A 15936-nucleotide genomic window follows, 5' to 3' on the forward strand; every position below is an offset into this window, starting at 1 on the left:
ATAAGGTGCATCTTAGATAACATGTATTCTTATGCACTTGCTAAGGTCAGGGCAAGACAACTTGATGTTGGGTGCAATCATACCAGCATTAGTCCATTGGACCCCATTAGAACTCTGTAGTCAAGCACACTTGGGCCATAGTAGTACTTGGATGGGTGACTTCCTAGGAAGCCCTGATGATGCACCCTATTCTTACTTTTTAGAGCCTGTAGTTCTATCATTTTTATATTCACACTACCATTTTTGTCTCAAGGCCCATTTTCAATCATGCTTCCCTATTCTCTATTTTATACCCCAATTTAAGTCCATTTTGAGTCCCTTAGCCTACATCCCATCTCCTAGGTGTAACATAGTTGCTGCTCCAACATTGCACTACTGAAAAGTCAATGACTCGTTCCCATTCTTGGATAAGCACTTGTGTCTTTCTTCCCATTGGCACCTCCTGAGTGGTAGATGAGGCACATTCTTAATGCTGAATTGCTTTTTACTTGCTCATTCATTTTGGGTGCTCGATAAGGTACATTTTGAGTGCTAGATAAGAGATACTAGCCAGCTGACTAAATAACTTAGTAAAAAAGGACTGAGCATCCTTTCACGTTGACTCCATGATTAGATGGAATCATGTGTTTTCCTAAGAATAACACACTAATTTCTTTTCTTTTTATCAACTTGCGAGCGTAAGCTTGAGAGGGTGGCTATAAGGTATATGCTTTGATTCCACTTTAAGTCATTAGAACTAAAATGGAAAAGGAATTTTGAAGGAAACTAAGCTTGGAACTGAAATGATATCTTATCTTAAAGCTTAGATTACTGCTACAAATAGTAAATCTATCTATGCACCTATGTTGCAGAAATAGTTCAATGATTTTGTTATCAATGGCTACAGGAACAATAGAAGTCTATTTTGCAATGAAGAAAATAAGGAAACAAAATCTACTCTAACAAAGTAGTTCACTCACCAAGTGGGCCCCCTTAGATTAGTGAACAGAAAAGACGATTAAGATAGGAGATGGAAACTTGAACTTTTTATTCTATTCCTTCATAGCAAGATATTACATCTAATTAAAAATAAGATTATACACTACTTTTATGAATAAATAATCTATTCTATCTTTTTTTTGGCAAAAACTTCTTTCAAAACTATGATGAGTATTATTTAAAGGAAAACTACAACAACTCCCTACTTCTATGATCAATCTATCAATGAGGATCAATTATAGATTCATAAAGTTTACAACAGAAATATCATTAACTATGATTTAACTCCTCCAATAATATAGTAGGTTGAGGGAGCTATATTCATACATTGTGATAACTAAATCACACAATAATCTATTTGTTGCAGTGATTCATCAATCTGGTTGGCTTTGACTTAGCATTGAAATGTTGACTTTTGATATGTGCAACAATTACCTACAAAATATTGAACAAGAAAACTTTGACATATATATATATATATATATATATATATATATATATATATATATATTTCATCATCAATGTTAGAAAGGGTATAATGTTCAAACTATCACTCTTTTCAAATCCTATGGCTACAAGAAGGAATACCCAAACATAGCATGGATGAGGAAACATTTATTAACATGTAATATTCCTTCATTATACCATAGAAATCCATAGATTTAAGCAACCACAACATATTTGAACTATCTATATTTCAATCTTCATGTCTTAACTTATAGGTAATATATTCATAAGAACATAAGTTCCTTTTCTTAAACCATAGAGTCATAAAATGTTTTCACAAGATAATTCTCTAGAAACAAGATAAAAGGTTCTCAAAATAATGGCCTTTTAGAGGTTCATCATTCCCCCGAACTAATCTATTACTGGTCCCCAACAGTCATGAATTTCTTGAGCTCTCCAATTACTAGGTGTCCTTTCTCCTGGCTATTTCTTCACATAGTCAATGTAAATATAATTTGTCTTGAGCCTCTTCCAGCACCAAACTTTAGTAGTGGTTGTAGGAGAATTGGGGGTTGATACCTTAATGGTAACAAATGTTTGCACTGATTTCTCCCCAAGTCAATATACCAAGGAATTCTAATTGTAGCAAGAGTCAAGTTTTGTGGAGAGTGGGGCTCTCTTATTTATCATTTCATTCTCCCTATAGGGTGCATCTTGATGTTCTCTACTTATTTCATTATATATCCATGACAATATGGCTCTTAACTACACATCCCCTACATACAAGATTGGATTCCATTTAGTGTCATTAGGCACTACTAGATTGTGAAGAAGTAATTCACATTGTAAATTTTTAAAATCCATGGGAACAACTCAAAATGAATCATAGAGCTCATGTGGGGAAGAGATAGAGGGATTGAGACCTTCCATAATTCTAGTCAATTTATAATTTGTAAATTTTTCTTTAAGAAATAAAGCATATACTAGTGGTGGCAACCTTCATTCCATTAACTTAGGAATCAATCCTATGATCTGCTCAATCCTTCTCTTTAGGACTTCATTTTGATCTAAACTTTGTTTCAACTGGTAATTTTTCTCATTAATAACATGCTTTAATTTTTGTTTCTCCAATTTCCATTAAGCTCTCTTCCATAGTAGTTGTTGAAACAAATTAATTCCCATAGACAATGGTGTAGACAAATTAGGTGGTGGTAGTGACTCTTAATTAAAGAGGTCTATCCATCCAGGTGCCAAATGGAGCATTTTATTGACACTTTGTGGTGTGGAGTAGTCTCCTTTTCTTATGACAACTACTATCTCCACATTTTCTTTCCTACTAGATTCAGTGGCTACTATAGCTAATGTGTCTTAACCCTTCTTGATCCAATTTTTATAGTATGTAATGATTTCAGGTCTAAATTTTGGATAATTCTCTGAAGGGAGTTCTACAAAATTTTCACTAATATCTTGAATGTTAAGGTTTTCTTAAAACTCAAATATTTAAAGCTCACCAAACTCCTTATCACTATTAACAAGCACATAATCAACACTACAATCAGCTTTCAGTTATAGATTCTAGGTTTTGCTCTCATTTTTACTAGCTTGAGTTTTCTGCAATTTTTCCTCTACAGAGGATTTTTTTTCACATTTAGAAACTCTAGGGGTAACTATGGGAGTAGAGGCTTTAGGAACCCTACATTTAGAGAGTCTCAAACTTTACAATGTGAGTGGTGTTGATAAGCATGGATGATTCTTTCATTTCCTCTTGCTTACAAGTATTTCCACTGCAAGTGCTTTAGGAGGTTTTTCTAGATCTTCCTCCTCTTGAGAGTGTAGGGTTTCATTAGGGTTACTCTCCTCATTTGGTTTTTTTTCTAACCTTTCTCCTTTAGATTCCAAAATTTCTTTTGTCTTTCTTAGTGGGAGACCTATTCTTAGTAGATGATGGGGCCTCACAAGCACTAGCAACTTGAATATTTTTGCTTCTCTTTTTGTTAACAATGGAGGGTTCAGCTTTGTAAATCTTCTTCTTAGTTAGCCTAGAACTAGATGGAGAGACTTCGGGAACATTTTCACCTATGGGAACAACTTTACACAAACTAGTGGATGTTCTTTCCCTTCATCCAACACTCTAGCCTCTAGGGCTAACCAACCTAGGTTCTACCTCTTTTAAGTGCAAGAACTCCTCCCATGACCCAATTGCTTGTTTATTCAATTGTATTTCTATGAGTAATTTTATTAAGCAATGGTGAGAGATAGATTGATCTTTTCCTAACTACACTAGAGAAGCTTGCTTCTTAACAATGTTAAACAAGAAATTTGGAATGTTTATGTATTTGTAATCATGTTGTAGGTTAGCCAACATTTTAAAATCTAGGGCATGCAAGTATGTGTAATGTCCTTCACACATAAAGTAATGGATGATAAACACAACTAGTTCAATACGCTCCATTCGCAAGGATAACCTAGAAGTACCTTATTTCTTATCAATGTCTAGTGGAGGATCCTGGTGTATACTGAATTGTACCCTATGTGTCTTTATGTCAAATTTTTTCTCCCAATTTTCTCTGTCCAAGGGCAACCCAGTGACCTTGCCTAGCACCTCATTTGAGAACTCAATTCTTAGGCCTTTAGCTACTACAATGCCATCCTTTAAGGTGCTCATGAATTAAAGAGTGACCTCTTCCTCAAATCCCTTGACTATAATCCAACCATCCCCTTCTTCTAAATATTTCACAACTAACTACATCACCCAAAAGAACTCAGTGATCAACTGGCTCGTTCCTCTATAGACCTCCACCCATGGTTAATTCAACCTGAATTATGGAAAAACTTTAATGTTCAGAGCTTGGTGAATCAAAGTTTACAATATTACGACACTGGCCCTAGTTATTTTAGAAAAATGACATGTACTTGTAGAGTTTAATGCACAACATCTCATAATATCCTTCTTGCATCAAATTTCATAATTTCCACTTATGTATAGGTCCGTCACCTGAACACATTGCAAATCATCATTAAAATTTAAATAACTACTTTTAATGTCCTTAATTTCATAATGACGCAATCATAGAAGGACAAGCCATCAACATGTGACATTAAGCATGCAAATACTTTTAGTTATCTCAATGAACTCTTGAAGTTACATGCAATTTGAAATTGATTTGAAAGGAAATATTAAATATTTTCCTACCCCAACTAAATAAAGGCATGGGTCCCACTAGGATAGTATATGCAAGAATGAATAATTATAAAAAATAACATATCCTAACAAAGCATGAATAAAATAAAATAAAATGCATCTAAAGTTATGCAGTAGGTACTTGGAAACTATTGTAGGAAGGATGTTCTAGAAAAGATCATCAAAATTGATAGAGTGATGAGATGGAATGTAAGATGAAAGAGAGAGAAGGTGAAGTGGAATGTATGTGAAGAAAGTACTTTCAAGAAGATTTTTTTTATTATGAATGCGTTGAATAGAGTCAAGAAGTATCCTCATTGTGCAAGAATTGCTGGAGGAACTCCTCACGGCTAACTAGTTTATTGTAAAGCTTGAGATGATGCCCATTGACAAGTAACTTGAAGTGAATAGGATCAATGGTAGATAGTTGAACTATGCCATTTGGAAATATGGCAACAATCTCATATAGTCCTAACTATGGTGTTTGGAACTTCCATGGGTTATGCTGGTACTTTGAGTCATGAAGGAGTGCCCAATCTTGTACAACAAACATTTTCTATTTGATAAATTTATCATGCCACTATTTTCTCTAGTGTTTAATGAGTTCAATATTGTTCAATGCAAACTTCCTCCATTCATCAAGCTAGTTTAAACTCAAGATTCAGTCATGTTAGGCAATAGCGAGTTCTATCCCAAGCTCCAAGGGGTCCTTAATGTTTTATATTTAAATTCTATAGGCATTATTACTGAATTACCATAAACAAGCTTGAAGGGAGTAAAATAAGTTGTGAAATAGGTGGTTCTATAATCCTAGAGAGCTTTAGGAAGGTGTGTGGCCCAATCATTCCTATGAAGTGCTATAGTCTTGATGAAAATAGATTTCAGCTCCCTATTAGTAACTTCTACTTGACCATTAGCTTGGGGATGATAAGGTGATGATTTACCATGCTTGATAATATACTCTTTCATAAGAGAAGTTATCAAATTTGATGTAAACTGAGTCCCTTGATCAGATGTCAATTTCCTAGGAGTGCCAAACCATGTAAAGATGGATTCATACAAAAAATTTGCCACGTTGATATTCCTTGGGTGTTTCATGGGTTTAGCCTCTACCCATTTGGTTACATAGTCAGTGCAAACTAGAATGTAGGATTTTCCTTGTCAAATAGGTTAAATGGATCCAACAAATTCAATCCCCCATTTGTCAAAGGGTGTGTCAATTACTTGAGGCTATAAGGGAACTTCATCTGATTTAGTGGGTCTTCCCATTCATTGACATTTGTCACATTTCTTTCTATATCTGGTTGCATCCTTATGAAAGCTTGGCCAATAATACCTAGTTGTTAAGATTTTGAAGGATGTTCTTTTGGCTACAAAGTGACCTCCATATGGCTCATCATAACATGCCTTTTAGACATCATATGTTTCATCCTCTCTTACAAAGCTACACATGACTTGATCAGGTCCAGTATAGAACATAAATCCAAAAATCCATGAATAATTATGCTATTCTTTGCTAGGAACTTTCTTGATTGGGTAGAGAATTGAATTTGTATTTTACCTATGTTGAGGTAGTTAGTAATATTTGCATACCATGGGTTTTGTGTGAATAATAGAAAAAGGTGATCATCTAGAAAACTATCATCAATGGCTACAAGATCATTAGGGACATGTAACTGAGAGAGAAAGTCAACTACCACATTGGCCTTACCAAGTTTATCAACTATGGTGATGTCAAATTCTTGCATAACCAACAAGAAGTGAGCCAATCTTCCTAAAATCGTAGGTTTTTTCACTAAACATTTTATAGCAGAATGGTTAGTGTGGACAAATATTTCATATACAGTAATGTAGTACCTAAATTTATTGAGGGCATACATGACTGCAAGAAATTCCTTTTTAGTGACTATATAATTAAATTATGTACCTTACAAATTCTTACTAGTGAAATAAATGACATGTTTAATTGAGTCTACTTTCTATCCTAGTACAACACCAATAGCATAGTTAGAGGTTTTCATATGAATGTGAAAAAGTAGGCCCCAATTGGGTCCTCTCAAAATAGGTGCTATGGTAAGAACTTCCTAAAGTTGCAGGAAGGATGTTGCACAATTAGAGTCCCAAGAAAATTTGGAATTCTTTTTGAGCAAGTTTTAGAGAGGTGTTGCAAGTTGACTAAAGTTTTTAATAAATCTTTTATAATACCTAGAATTTCCCAAAAAACTATGTATATCCTTCTACTTCTCTAGCATAGGCAAGGTACTAATGACTTCAATCTTTGCTAGATCTACTTGGATGCCCTTAGCACTACCCCTTCCTCCATCATCATAAAAAATTTCTCATTATTTAGGGAAATGTTATAGTCTTGGCCTCTTTTGAGTACCATTTCTAGATTTTCTTTTGCTTCTTCAAAAGTAGCACCATAAATAATAAAATCATCCCTATAGATCTCCATATAATCAACAAAGATATCTGAAAAGATACTGATGAAAAATTGTTGAAATATGATTGGGGCATTACACAAGCCAAAAGGCAAGAATGAGTAGGAAAACATTCCCCAAGGTCAAGTAAAAGTTGTTTTTTCTTGATCTTTTGGGGCTATTTGAAACTAATTGTAACCACTGAAACCGTCAAGAAAAGAAAAATACTTTTTTCAACTAGGTTGTTAAGGACTTGATATATAAATGGAAAGGAAAAATTTTCCTTCTTGGTGGCTAAATTGAGCTCCCTAAATCCACACAAATTCATCATTTTCCTCCCTTCTTGGGTACTATAACTAGGTTGAGACCCATTGGCTATTTGAGATGTGGTAGATAAAACTAGCACTTAGTAGTTTCTGCAATTCATTCTTAACTATATCTTTTAAGATAGGGTTAACTCTCCTTTGAGGTTGTTGAACAAGTTTGAGTTAGGGCCGATGTAAATATTGTGTGTGTAGAGCATAGGGTCTAATCCTTTCATGTCTATGTAATCCCAAGAAAATTCACTTTAATTCTCTTGTAGTAACTACAACATAACTTTCTGTTGAGAGGGTGATAAGGCATTTTTTACATTTAGTTCTTTGCCTAGACCAAGTTCCATCTTAGAAACCTTATCTACCATGAATAATTGGGGAACATGAGAATAATCCATCTCATGAGGTAATAATGAATGGAGAAACTATGAAGTTTGTGAATGATGTGGTGAATCCAATGATGGTAAAATGGTTTTTAAGATACATTCAACTTTTGGACACATTGGAGATTTTGTTCCATATTCATTTAGAATAATGGATGAAATTATGTCATCTTCTTCTTGAGCAGCTATAAATGATTCTCTACCTATCATCATCAACTGATGGATGAAATTGATTTCTGGATCATCATCGCCCAAGTCCAGCCAGATTACTTGGTCATCTTGTAATGATGGTTAAGCAGGGGAGTGTAAAGTCAAGTTCTTGGTATGAATACCATTGGATATTGTCATCTTTCCAGATCAACAAGCTATATAGGCATCTACAGTGGCCAACCATGGTATTGCTAAAATTAAAATATATCCTCCTCTATTAGCCTTTGGGAAGAGAACAACAAAATCAATTGGATACTTCCAAGAATTTAAGGGAATTATAGCATCTATCATCCCATTTTGTTTGATGGTGGAGCTATTAGCAAGTTGAAGTATGGAAGGTGTCTCTCTGAGGCCAAGGATATGCAACCAAGACAATACCTCCTTTTTCATGACATTAATAGATGCTCCTAGGTCAACCAAAGCATTTTGAACTTGGATCAAATGAATAGTGACTATAACTATAGAACTCCCAAGGTCAGAGTATTTATTTAGGTATAGTCAATTTCTCTAGCATTAAGTCAAACAATTCTACTAGGACATGAATGGTTTTTGGATCTTTCTTCTTCCTTCTTGATTGCTTAATGCATGCTTCTTTAATAGCTTTAGTATAGGTAGGGACTTTCTTAATAGAAGCTAGCAATGGTATTTTTACTATCATCTGCTTTAGCTGATTAAGAAAATCAATGATTGCATGGTTCTCTGTAGATTGGCTTTGTTTTATTAACTTATAGGGAAATGGAGGTTCTTTGGATATAGGGGAGATCTACTAATTTGAATAATTTGTATGCTTAGTTATATGATCTTCAACTTTAGTTATTACATAATTTTTGGGTGCAAGAAGAGTGGTGCCTAACCTTAAGTGAATATCATTCAATGAGATGCCATAGCTTTTTTGTTGAGCCTATTATTTAGTATTGTTCAGATTAGGATTAGGTTGAACTGGTAGTTGGGTTTTCTTAGGAGTATTAGTGGCTACAAGAGGAGGTAGTAGATCTTGTTGTTAAAGTGGTAGCAATAGATTAGGTATTCCAATTATGAGGTTGCTACCAACCTTGCTCAATTTGTTGCCAACCTTGCTAAGGTTGTTGCCAACTATCATTTCCACTAAAAGTAGTATTTTGAAAATTTTTCCATTGATTATTGTTATTATAACTTTGAAGAGGATCTTGTGGCATACCTTTTCTTTGATCCCATGGCCTTCTTTGAGTGAAATAAAATCCCTCTCCATTTTCATCAATGGCTTTGAACTTGGTTAGCATTGGTTTTGTCTCCACACTTGCAACAGACTTACATCTACAGTGCTTTTTCTTTTCTCTACAATGTGGAAAGGATTCAATCAACATGGCATCCACTTCATATTTCTTTCTTTTGACTTGTATGTTGTCTAGCTGAGTGGTTACATCATTAATGATATCTTGCTTGAAGTCTAACAAAAAATTAGAAAATTCCATCTTGGATACTCTTGAACTACTATTGGACTTATGTGGTAGATCTCTAAGCCCCTACCTTTCTTCATAGTAGCTATAGAATAATTCAAGAATATACTCTATATATTAGTCCAAGTCTTTTGAGTGATATCTCCTCCTATCATAAGGTCTAGAGCTTCAATGATTCCATCATTTACACCTCTTAGAAAAAGATGTTTCTTTGATTCCTCTTTCAATTGATGTTGTGTATTACACTATAGGTTAAGCATGAACCAAGAAACATAATCTTCCAAGGTTTCATCATCCTTTTGTGACATCTTGAAAACGGCATTCCCTTTCAAATATCATCCCATGTAGTATTCTTTATACTTTGTGAGAAACAAGTTTCTCATTGCAGGCCAATTTTCTATAGCATTGGCAACCAACCCCATTAACCATCTTAGAGAAGCTTCTTTGAGGGTAGAAGGAATCAACATCAATTTTTGGACATCAATTTTATAGTTATAACTTCTACATAGTATGTCAAACTCAAAGAGAAAGGTTTCAAGGTCTTTAGTGATCAGGCCATAAAACTTGGGAAGTGTAGTAGTAGGTATGTTCTTCAAAATTTGGTTACCTTGCTAAGGAGGAATAATAAGGAAATGTTGGTTGAGGCTGTGGCTGAGCCATTCCTAGAGGTGGTACTCATAGTTTTAGTTGAAAGATGACAAGAGAAAGTGGATTATATTGGCATTCAAGTTCAAGTTAGATATCATTTAGATGCAAGGATTCATCAGAGGATGAGGGTATTCATTCTCGAGCAGTAGTGAATGAATTTTCAAAAGAATCTTCTTTGTTCTTGCTATAAGGTTCTTTAGGTTTAGGATTAAAATTGTCTTCTTGAATATTATGGGGAAGAAATCTCCCAAGGAGGTCTCTTTTTCTATGCATGCAAAATAATGAAAAATCTAAACTAACATAATGACTTCAAGGTTGAATTAGATTGGTGCCTCCCCAAGAAATGATGCCAAAAATGGTCGGTTAGCTAAATACCTTAGTAACAAATGATTGGAAATCCTTTCACATTGACTCCATGATTAGACCGAATCATGTGTTTTCCTAATAATAACACTAACTTCATTTTATTTTGTTAATTTGGGAGCATAAGCTTAAGAGGGTGGTTGAAAAGTATATGCTTTGATTCCTCTTTAAGTCATCACAACTAAAATGGAAGAGGAATATTGAAGGAAACTATGCCAGCAACTAAAAAGAGATCTTATCTTAAAGCTTAGAGTATTACTACAAACAATAAATATATCTATGAATCTATGCTACATGAACCATTCAATGATTATGTTATCAATGGTTGTAGTAAAAACACAAGTTTACTTTGCAAAGAAATAAACAAGGAAATGAAATCTACTCTAACAAAGCAATTCACTCACCAAGCGGGGCCCCTTGGATGAGTGAACATAAAAGATGATCAAGACAAAAGATGGAAACTTAAACTTTTTATTCTATTCCTTCATAACAAGAGATTACATCTAATTAAAAGCATGATTATACACTGCTATTATGAAGAAACAATCTATTCTATCTTTCTTCTCGCAAAATTTTTTTTCAAAGCTACAACATGCATTATTTAAAGGAAAAATACAACAACACCCTACTTCTATGATCACTCCATCAATGAGGATCAATTACAAATTCATAAAGTTTACAACAAAAATATCATTAACTAAAATTTAACTCCTCCAAGAATATAGCAGGCTAAGGGAGCTATATTCATGCGCAGTGATAAAAAAAATCACTCAATAATCTACTTGTTGTGGTGATTCATCAATCTAGTTGGCTTTGACTTAGAATTGAAATTTTGAGTTTTCATATGTGTGGCAAGTACCTACAAAACATTGAACACAACAAATTCCACATAAATATACATTTATTCCATCATCAATGTTAGAAAAGGCATAATGTTCAAACTATCACTCTTTGCAAATCCTATGGCTATAGGAAGGAATCTACCCAAACATAGTATAGATGAGGAAACATTTATTAGCTTGTAATATTCCTTCACTATACCATAGAAATCCATATATTCAAGCAAAATCAACATATCTAAACTATCTATATTTCAAGCTTCATATCTTAACATATAGATAATATATTTATAAAAACATAAGTTCCTTTGCTTAAACCATAGAGTCATAAAATTTTTATGTGAGAGAATTGTCTAAAAACAAGATAAAATGTTCTCAAAATAATGGCCTTTTAGAGGCTCATCAGATACTAAACATGACCATAAAATGGCATTCCTCAAAAAAGTATTCTCCATATGGCTGAAACTGTTGATATAATAATTTATTATTATAATGATGAAAAGCTTATAAAATTGGGAAATTAATTCAAGAACATTTGAGGGATGTAACTTTTAACCTACATCTCTATTCTTATCAAAATTTTCCACGTGGGTTCATTAAGAGAACTTGTACTTTTAGAAACTCATGTTTGGCTTCATTAGGAAAATTTGTTTGTATAGAACCTCACACCTTTCTTACTATTCATGCCTTTTGAGTGATGGATGAGGTGTGTTCTTAATGCCATAGTTCTCGATAAGGTGTGTCTTGGATGAGGTGCATTACAATGCATGCACTAAGCTCAGGGTGCAAGAATTTGATGTTTGGTGTGATCATATTGATGCTAGTGTACCATATCCCATCAGAACTCCATAGTTAAGTGCACTTGGGCTAGAGTAGTACTTGGATGGGTGATCTCCCAATAGTCTTGATGTTGCATCCTTTTTTGGTCTTCATTCTAGGAATCATATTACCTACGATGGAGTTTTATTTCTTGGAACATTTTTTCAATCATGCATCCTCCCTTTTGGTCTTTCTCACCATTTTTCATCTCATAACCTTATTCCATCTTTGAGTCCATTTCAAGTCCTCTAATTCTATTGCTTGTCTTGTGCATGTTGGAAAATGGCATCTCTAACTTATAACATTAAAAATTTAATAATGCACTTTGAGTGTTGCATGGAAATTTGTGCTTGTCTTCCTAACACTACCCTCTGAGTACCAAAAAAGGAACATTCCTAATTCTAGAGCTCTTTTTACTTCCTTGTCAAGTGATAGTGCCTTATAAGGCATGATCTAAGGGCTAGATAAGGTGAATCCTAGATAACATGCATTCTAATGCATGTGCTAAGGTCAGGACAAGAGAGTTTGATGTTGTGTGTGATCATACCTATGTTAGTGCATCGGATCCCATCAAAACTCTACAGTTAAACACACTTGGGCCAAAGTAGTAATGGAATGGGTGACCTCCTAGGAAACCCTAGTGTTGCACCATTTTCTTACTTTTTAGAGCCTCTGGTTCTATAACTATTATATTCACACTATCATTTTGGTTCTCAAGGCCTATTTTAAATCGTGCTTCACCATTCTCTATTCTATACCCCAATTTAAGTCCTTTTCGGGTCTCTAAGCCTACTTGTCATCTCCTGGGTGTAACAAAGTTGCTACCCCAACCTTACAATAGTAAAAATTCAATGACTCATTCCCAACCCTAGATAGGCACTTGTGTCTTTCTTCTTATTGACACCTTCTGAGTTCTAGATAAGTGATACTAAACATGACCATAAAATGACATTCCTCAAAAAAGTATTCTCCATATGGCTGAAACTATTGATATAATAATTGTTTCTTATAATGACAAAAATCTTATACAATTTCAAAATTGATTCAAGAACTTTTGAGGGTCGTAACTTTTGACCTGCACCTCCATTCTTCACAAAATTTTCCATGTGGCTTCATTAGGAGAATTTTTTTTTAGAAACTCATGTATGGCTTCATTAGGAGATGTTATATGTATAGAAACTCACACCTTTCTTTCTATTGGTACCTTTTGAGTGTTAGATGAGGTGTGTTCTTAATGCCAAAGTTCTCTTTACTAGGTCATACATTTTGAGTGCTGAATAGGGTTTATTTTGAGTGCTTGATAAGGTGCATCCTAGATGGAGTGCATTATATTGCATTCACTAAGCTCAGGGTTAAGAATTTGATGTTGGGTGTGATCATACCAGCGTTAGTACACCAAATCCTATCAGAACTCTGTAGTTAAGCACACTTGGGTCAGAATACTACTAGGATGGGTGACCTCCCAAAGTTTTGGTGTTGCACCCTTTTTTAGTCTTTGGTCTAGGCATTGTATTACTTACACTAGAGTTTCATTTCTTGGAACTACTTTTAAATCATGCATCCTCCCTTTTGTTCTTGCTTGTCATTTTCCTTCTCGAAACTCTATTCCATCTTTGTGTCCATTTTGGGTCCCTTGAGTCTATTTCTTGTCTTCCTAACACTGACTTTTGAGTACTAGATATGGTACATTCCAAATTTTGGAGCTTTTTTTACTTCCCTATGTGTTGATAGTACCTTAAGAGGCATGTTCTGAGTGCTAGATAAGGTGCATCCTAGATAGCATGAATTCTAATGCATGTGCTAAGGTTAAGGAAAGGGGGTTTCATGTTGGGTAAGATCATACCAATGTTAGTGGAACAGATCCCATTAGAATTCTATAGTTAAGCATGCTTTGGCTAGAGTAGTATTGGGATGGGTGACCTCCTAGGAAGCCTCGATGTTACACCCTTTCCTTACATTTTAGAGCCTCTAATTCTGTCATTGTTATATTCACACTACCATTTTGGTTTTCAAGGCCCATTTTCAATCACACTTCCCCAATCTTTGTTTCATACCCTAATTTAAGTCCATATCAGGTCCCCAAGCCTAATTCTCATCTCCCAGGTGTAATGGAGCTACTACCCCAACCTTGTAATAGCTAAAAGTCAATGACTCATTACCAGCCATAGATATGCACTAGTGTCATTCTTCTTGTTGGTGCCTTTTGAGTGCTAGATGAGGCACATTCTTAATGTTGTAGTGCTTTTTACTTGCTTGTTTATTTTGAGTGCTAGATAAGAGATACAAAACATGACCATAGAATGATGTTCCTCAAAAAATTATTCTCCATATGGCTAAAACCATTGATATAATAATTGATTCTTATAATGACAAAAAGCTTATAAGATTGGAAATTGATTCAAGAACTTCCAAGGGTCAAAACTTTTGACCCATATCTTTGATATTCTCAAAATTTTCCATGTGGCTTCATTAGGAGAAGCTATTTTTAGAAACTCATGTTTGGCTTCACTAGGAGATGTTTGTATAGAAACTTGTGCCTTTCTTCCTATTGGTGCCTTCTAAGTGTCAGATGAGGTGTATTCTTAATGTTGGAGTGCTCTTTAATTGCCCATGCATTTTGAGTTCTTGATAAGGTGAATTTTGAGTGCTCCATAAGGTGCATTTTGAGTGCTCTATAAGGTGCATTACAATGCATGCACTAAGCTTAAGGCACAAGATTTAGATGTTGGGTGCGACCATACTATCATTAGTGCACTGGATCCCATCAGAACTCCATAGTTAAGTGTGCTTTGGCTGAAGCAGTACTAGGACGGGTGAAATCCTGGGAAGTCCTAGTGTTGCACCCTTTTTCAATCTTTGGTCTGGGCACTATATTACTTATGCTAGTGTTTTGTTTCTCAAAACCATTTTTCAATCATGCATCATCCCTTTAGGTTTTGCTCCATAATTTCCATCCCAAAAGTTGATTCTATCCTCAAGTCCCTTGAGTCTATTTCTCATCTTGTGAGTGTGCGAAAGTGGCATCTCTAACTTGCAATTTTAAAAAGTTAGCCACACACTTTGAGTGCTAGATGGACATTTGTGGTCATCTTCCTAGTGCTACCTTCCAAGTATCAGATAAGGCACATTCCTAATTGTAGTGCTATTTTTACTTCCTTGTGCATTGATAGTGCCTGACAAGGCATGTTCTAAATTCTAGATAAGGTGCATCCTAGTTAACATGCATTCCAATGCATGTGCTAACATTAGGGCAAGAGGCTTTAATGTTGGGTGTGATCATACTAGTGCTAGTGCACCAGATCCCATCAAAACTCTTTAGTTAAGCATGCTTGGACCAGAGTAGTACTGTGATGAGTGAGCTCCCATGAAGCCCTAGTGTTTCACCCTTTTCTTAATTTTTAGCCTCTATTTTTGTCATTATTATATATAAACTACCATTTTTTTCTCAAGGCCCATTTCAATCACGCTTCTCCATTCTCTTTTTTGTACCCTAATCTAAGTCCATTTCTTTTCCTTAAGCCTACTTCTTGCCTTCTAGCTATAACAAAGCTATTGCTCCCACCATGCAATAGGAAAAATTCAATGATTCATTCCCAACCCTTGATAGGCACTTGTGTCTTTGTTCTTGTTGGCTTCTTTTGAGTGCTAGATGAGGCACATTCTTAATGTTGAAGTACTTTTTACTTGCTTGTTCATTTCAAGTGCTCAATGAGATGCATTCTGAGTGCTAGATAAGAAATACTAAACATGACCATAAAATGGTGTTCCTCAATAAAGTATTTTCCATATAGATAAAACAGTTGACATAATAATTGATTCTTACAATGACAAAAAGCTTATAAGATTGGGAAATTGATTCAAGAACTTTTGAGGGTCATAAATTTTGACCCACATCTCC

General features: G+C 34.8%; 1 pseudogene; it reads left to right on the forward strand.

Annotated features, from left to right (window-relative positions):
* Positions 1–14765: 14765 nt before the first annotated feature.
* LOC149529693 (5S ribosomal RNA) lies at positions 14766–14884 on the forward strand (annotated as a pseudogene).
* The last annotated feature ends 1052 nt before the right edge of the window (positions 14885–15936 follow it).

The sequence above is a fragment of the Cupressus sempervirens genome, chromosome 11 (genome assembly GCF_028749045.1).
Source record: "Cupressus sempervirens isolate cs-2001-9-10 chromosome 11, ASM2874904v1, whole genome shotgun sequence".
Classification (NCBI taxonomy): Eukaryota; Viridiplantae; Streptophyta; class Pinopsida; order Cupressales; family Cupressaceae; genus Cupressus; species Cupressus sempervirens.